The sequence below is a fragment of the Microtus ochrogaster genome, chromosome 22, assembly GCF_000317375.1.
Source record: "Microtus ochrogaster isolate Prairie Vole_2 chromosome 22, MicOch1.0, whole genome shotgun sequence".
Lineage (NCBI taxonomy): Eukaryota > Metazoa > Chordata > Mammalia > Rodentia > Cricetidae > Microtus > Microtus ochrogaster.
This window is the reverse complement of record NC_022023.1, coordinates 18,491,415-18,497,861: the sequence shown is the minus strand read 5'-3', so window position 1 is coordinate 18,497,861 and position 6,447 is coordinate 18,491,415. Positions and strand designations below refer to the sequence as shown.

Here is a 6,447-nt window from a genome sequence, read left to right as displayed (position 1 = left end):
ATCCCGTCAACCGGCCATTCATCCCATCCAACGAACTTGTTAAGTACCTAGCGCTGTTCTACCTTGGACTCTAAGACGACCCCATTTCTTGGATGGAATTGAAACACAAGAGTAGATTTTGTCAGTGGGTGGTGAGTGTTCCAACTTAGGTAAGCACCAGGCGCACGGAGGAAGGGCGGCTTCCGGAGATGGGGCGGATAGGAGAAGGTGGGTGGGCATTTCCCCAGCAGCTGTTGCCAGCCACCCGACTTTGATCACTTTGCCGCCTGGCAGCCGTAGCGTACAGCCTCATCGTTCCTTAGCAACAGGAGCCAACAGCCAGGAAGCCTTCCTATTGGGCTCACGCATCATGACGGGCAGCCGCGTTGTCCAACCGCAATTCCTAAGCTTGGCCGATTGCCCCGCCTATTCCCGGTCCGCAGGCAGCGCATGCGCGGGTGGGCCGGGCTGTGTGCAGGGCGGTCGCGGAGCCAGAGGAGCCGCTGCTAAGTGTTTGGACTCAGTCGACACCGCGGTGCTTGCTCCTCGCCCCAGCCGCCGCCGAGGGAGCGGCCGCCTATTGTCCTTCGCCACCGCCAAGGCGCGGAGCTGCTCCGGCTCGGCCCGCGGGGGAGCCCGGGGAGCCGCACGGTGAGAGCGCAACTAAGTTGAGGGAGTTGAGGGAAGTTTGGGCGTCTGAGGAGGGGGCGCGCGCGCAGCCGCCCCTCCCCCTCGGCGGTTCTCGGCCGCGCGCGCGAGCGAGCTGCGGGACTCGGGGGCGCGCGGGCGCGACGCGGGTGGCGGACCCCTCGTCCTCCGTCGCATCCGCGGCCGGGGGGTGGGTAGCGCGGTCACCGATCCCAGCCTCCTCGCCCGGCTGCCCGCTTCAGTGGTTCCTGCTGGGGCTTTTCCTCTGAGGGATAGCTGCTCGGTGGGGCGCGCCGCCCTGACGGTCTGTGGCCACGGGAACGGGCTCCCCGGGGCAGTCGAGCGGGGTAAACATTCCGTGCCCCGGGTCGTCTTCGGGGGCTTTTCCGCGCTTTATCCCGGGGCAGGGGACGGGGGGCGCGGCGGACGCTCCGGGAACTGTGCTTTCGGCTCCTCAGCCACCGAGCCATAGTGCAGCGGCTCGCACTTTCAGACCTAGTCGCTGCTTTGGTAGCTGGGACTCGCAAGACGCCTAAAACTCTGGATGAGAAAAACCCTCAGTATTCTTCTCGTTGAGAAAGTGTGTACCTCCATCCCCACCCCATCTTACAGCCGAAAGATTGGTGGCCTCACGTTGCTAGACCCTACTGTGAATTCAGGAATTCACAATGAAAACTGGATTGAGCAGCATTTTAGTGTTAGGTCGTTTGCACTCCATAATGAAGTTATTTTGAGAGTTCATTGCCAAAGTGATGTGCCTCACCCTCTTCTCCCCTTTTATTTCCAGAAGTCGCTTGTTCATTTGTTTTTTTCTTTAAACGTTTAGATTGCCTGGGTCAGGTGAATTCTCCAGTTCTTGAAAGGTCATTGTCTGTAAAGGAGTTCCCATCAGTTGAGATGACTCAGATAAATCGGTGTCACTTTCGTACACCTTCATTTCTTGGGGACTTACAAGCTGCATTAAGCACTTGCCTTCTTAAGTTTGGGGTGCATTCATTCCACTGCGTTTCGTTGATTGGACTTAAACACTATGATGATGATTCTGTTTTCGTTCCCAAGTGGAACTACCCTAAATGTCCTAGTATTCGTATTGAAACACAATGACTATGTCGCTTCACGTTCATTTCAGTTGTGTCTCTTTGGCATCTGTTAAAGTTTTCTTTGAAAACTACAGCAAATGATATTTTGCTTTGTTTCCTATGAGAATAACGTGGAGAAACGTGGCTTGGGTTTTCTAGCTTGTTTGGCTTTTCTTTTGGAAATCCAGCTTTGTTTACCTGATGAAACCAAGGGAAAATAGTCTTAAGTCACAGGCATCCAGGACTCGGAATCTTTGTGCTTAATTTTCCTTCCCTAGGTGGGTGTGGTGAGGGAAAGGAGGTTGACAGAAGTTGGTAGTTATTAAGGAGTTACATAATATAAACATAATTGCCTACAAAGTCGGGTGACCAGGACACCAGTTGCTTTCCTTCCCTGGACTGTGATAACATGTGTTTTAGTCTTTCTTAGAATTTCATTTGCTTCACTAGATGGAGACTGTATGTAGTACAAATGGTCTTTCCTAGTCTTTTTCCTCCTTAAGGACCATGATGGGGGGTATTTTGTACTGTCTCTGCTAGAAAAGTCTTCTACACAATGTTGGTATTCAGCTTTCGTTTGATTTGGATGAAGAGACTTTTACCTGCTACTGAAAGTGTACACAGGAGAGACTCATTAATTCTTGGGCCTTGTACAAAATGATAATTAGTTTGCAGAGTTGTGGTGAAATTTAGTTTAGGAGAATTTGCTAAGTCTTCTTTTGAAACAGGGTCTCACTATATATAGCCCATGCTGTTCTTGAACTCACAGAGCTCCACCTGCCTCCTGAGTGCTGGAATTAAATGCCTAGATCCCGGTCCCCCTTGAGCTAGGGTTTGCCTTGTAGTGTAGGCTGGCTTTGAACTCCAGGCTTCCCTGTTTCAGTTTCTTCAGGACTAGATAATGGGTTTGTATCACTTTCCCCAGCTTTAAAAACTTTTTAATTTGTTGATTTGTTCTTGAAGATAACTGGAGTTTGGATGGTATACTGTGGACTCCCCCCCTCCCCCCCCAAAAAATAGCAGTTTAGAAATCATCCCTCATACTCCCCTTTGTTGAGACTATTAAACTGCTGAACAATTCTTCCATAACTCTCTGTTCCTTTATTGTGAAATTGGGAGGGAGCACAATTTAGAAGAAATTCAATTTTTGGAGTTATGTCAATTCGAGTTCAGATCCTTACTTTTTCTTTGTCTGGTTTTGAAGCCTTGAGCATCTCACTTTAGCTCTGAGCACTTTTTTTCCTTGTAAGGGGTAGTAACATTGTACGTTCTTAGGAATACACGAAACAGTATACAGAACTTAGTGCACTGTCTGATATCCTGTAGATGGCTGTTTCCTGGTGGCTAAAATGATAATTTTGATACATTTTACATGCCTTTTAAAATGTTATTTCTGCACAGATGATGGCTCAGTTGCTACCAAGCCTGTTGCCCCGAGTTCAGCTCCCAGAAGCCCACGTGGTAGAAGGAGAGAACCAGCTCCTGAAAGTTGTCCTCTGGCCCCCACATTCACACTGTAGCACTTCACCCCCATGCTAAGCTCACTAATGAATATAAACATTATGAAAGAAGTCGTCTGAGCAGAAGGATGATAGAAGCTATAGTGTTTCCTCACCTGTTAGCCTTCTTCTGCGTGGGACTCCATGTGGCTTGGTAGGGACGAATTCTGTACAGCTATGTAGTTTGGGAAATGACAAGAGGTTGGGTTGTTTTCTGTACTGTCAGTAGTGTGTCTGTCTGTCTTAGTGTTCTATTGCTGTGAAGAGACGCCATGGCCATGACAACTCTTACAAAAGGAAGCATCTGATTGGGGCTGGCTTACACTTCCAGAGGTTTAGACCATTGTCATCATGGTGGGAAGCATGGCAGCATGCAGGTAGACACGGTGCTGGAGAAGGAGCTGCAAGTTCTACATCTGATCCACAGGCAACCGGCAAAGAGAGACTCTGTCTGGCTTTCACTACTGAAACCTCAAAGCCCACCCCAGTGATGCACTTCTCCAGCAAGGCCACACCTCCCCCAACAAGGCCACACCTCCCAACCTTTCAAATAGTGCCACTCCCTGGTGACCAAACATTGAAATCTATGGGCCTATGGGGACCATTCTTATTCAAACCACCAGGGTGTCTAAGTTACTGTCAGTTTAACTTTTCCTTTTTACCTTGGCCTTGAAAACCATATGTATGGCTTTATGACATTCCTCAGGTTTGCTCAAGATAGAACTGCCCTGGGTGTTAACAGGTTGAGAGACTTAGACACACTGCTCACCTGCCTTCCCAAATGCCACTATTTACGGAAGGAAGAAGTGGTTAAAGTCAGTTGTACCAACTTAGTTTAGAATTGTTAAGATACCAAATGGAGTAGATATGTTTTAGAACTGTTTACCTGATCAAACCTAAAGATTGTGGGTATAAATATCCCTGACCAAGCTACCTGGGCAAGCTTCGACTTCAATGCTTGCCTCTCTTAAAAGTTAACTTTTAAATACACTTGAAAAGTCTCGAACTATAGTTATTACTGGCAAAGACGAACATCCATATGGAAGGGATTGTCACTGTGTTGTGTGTTCTGCCTAGCTTACTGTGCTGGGGAGAGAGAAGGAAGCTGTTAGTGGGAAGAAGTTTATTTCATGCACATGTCCTCAAGCCTGTAGTTTCTAGTCCATCTTTGTGTTGATTGGGTCATTGTAAGTAGATCAGACCCATTTGTATCAGTCTTTGCTGGGAGGTTGGACTGGCAGATGAGTACTGAAGCACTGTGATTGAACTCTGTGTTGGGCGATGGGGTGCTTTGTTTTATCTCTTCAGAGCTGTATCTTGGGACGTTTGTATGATATGGATGGTAAGTGAAAGAAAGGGAGAGGCGTGAAGTGTTTGCTCCTTTAATTTCTGATCGTAAGCCTGCTCTTGATCATAGAATTAGTTCCTGCCACCCAAATAGTGAATTATTCCTGAAAGGTTAGGAATTATTTATTCTTTTTTTTTGGTTTTTCGAGACAGGGTTTCTCTGTAGCTTTGGTGCCTGTCCCGGAACTAGCTCTTGTAGACCAGGCTGATCCCAGAGATCCGCCTGCCTCTGCCTCCCGAGTGCTGGGATTAAAGGCGTGCGCCACCACCGCCCGGCAAGGTTAGGAATTAATGAGCGTGGCACACTACAATCAATTGGTCTTTTTAAGTTGTGCTGTCAACATAGGGGAAAGCCTTAACTAGAAGTTAAAGATGAGTTTTGCAGAACCCCAGTTCTCTTTGTGGTCTCTCTGAAGGCACGTGGTGTGGAGCCACATCCACACATTGCCATTTTTCGGCTGTCTGCTCTTGAGCCAGTCACGTTATCTTTCTCAGACCTAGTCTCTTTGCTTATTTCTCCCCCTTATCCGTCCCCACCCCCACTATTATCCTGTCAGCTAAATGCTGCTGTTGTGAGAAACAGGCCAGAAAGCACCATACTGTGTGGTGGTGCAGTTTCATTGGTCAGCTCCTGGTAGAGACAAAATGTAAATCCTGCTCCTCAAGGGGAAACTCGCCACTACCTTTGCTGTTATTCTGCCCCCCCCCTCCCCGGAAAGCAACTAAACTGTTATAAGACATCTACCCTTCCTCATGCTTGGGAAAGCTGGCTCCTTTGCACTTTCTGTTTGGTTCTCACATTTTCCTTCACGGAATATTTTATCAGGGAATATTTTTTAAACTAACTTTTGGTTCAGAATACTTGTTAGGTTTAAATCGCTGTGGACGCAGCAGCTGAGTTTGGATGCTGGGACTTGATGTCAGGTTCACTGCAAACAGTGAACAAACAGTGTTGGTCTTTACTACCATTTTCATACTTAAAATTTAAAATTAGTTTGCTCAGTTTTCTTCTGAGCTAGATGTACTTTATTTTACCTATATTTGTTATTTAGTTCTCAACCCACCCTCTACCTCCAGGGTGGTGGGAACCAAGAAACAATCCTGAGAATGAAATTGTTAATCCATTTTTAGGTTAAGAAAAAGTTCCTAAAGTAACTAGCTAGTAGGTCTCTGTGTTGAGTTGATTATTATGGCTGAGGTCAGGCTTTTCCATATCATTGATACTGCCGTATGAAACTTTAAAGTACATTTTAAAAACAAATCAAGTTCGTTGAAGTGTTACAGAATGCAGTAAAGCACACCCATTTTAAGAACATAAAGTTTAGTGAGTTTTGATAACATGTACCTGCCTGTAACTCAGCAGAGTCAAAACAGCATTTCTAGCATTTTCAGGATCGTTATGCCTGCCACTTTCTTGGCCAGTCTCTTTAGTGCTCATCTCCTGCCTACTGTACCATAGGCAACCTCTAGGGTACTCTGGTCTTCGCTGGTCTGCTGCCTGTTTTTGCAAATAAGGTTTTAGTGAGATGCAGCCACACCCATATTGTCTATGGCTGCTTTGGAGCTATAGTTGCAGATTAGAGTGGTTAACACATTCTTTCTACATAAGTGGATTATTTAGTCTTGATTATACCTAACAAAATCCAGTTATTCATGTCTAATGTGAACAGTACTATATTTTTCAACATATATTTGATGTTCTATTAGCATTCATTTGAAAAAATATTGGGGGCTGGGTAATGACTCAGTGGGTAAAGTGCTTAATGTGGTAAGCTTGAGAAGCAGGCGTGACACCATGTGTCTCTAAACCCAGGCTGGAAGCCGGGCGGTGGTGGCTCACGCCTTTAATCCCAGCACTCGGGAGGCAGAGGCAGGCGGATCTCTGTGAGTTCGAG

At 46.8% G+C, this 6,447-nt stretch overlaps 1 protein-coding gene across 1 annotated transcript in view; it reads left to right on the top strand.

Annotated features, from left to right (window-relative positions):
- The first annotated feature begins 462 nt into the window (after positions 1 to 462).
- Akap13 (A-kinase anchoring protein 13) overlaps positions 463 to 6,447 on the top strand; it is a 269,674-nt gene continuing 263,689 nt past the window's right edge. The window contains exon 1 of the mRNA XM_026784275.1: positions 463 to 630. The gene's annotated coding sequence lies outside the window, so the exon portion shown is untranslated. The remainder of the gene's footprint in view (positions 631 to 6,447) is intronic.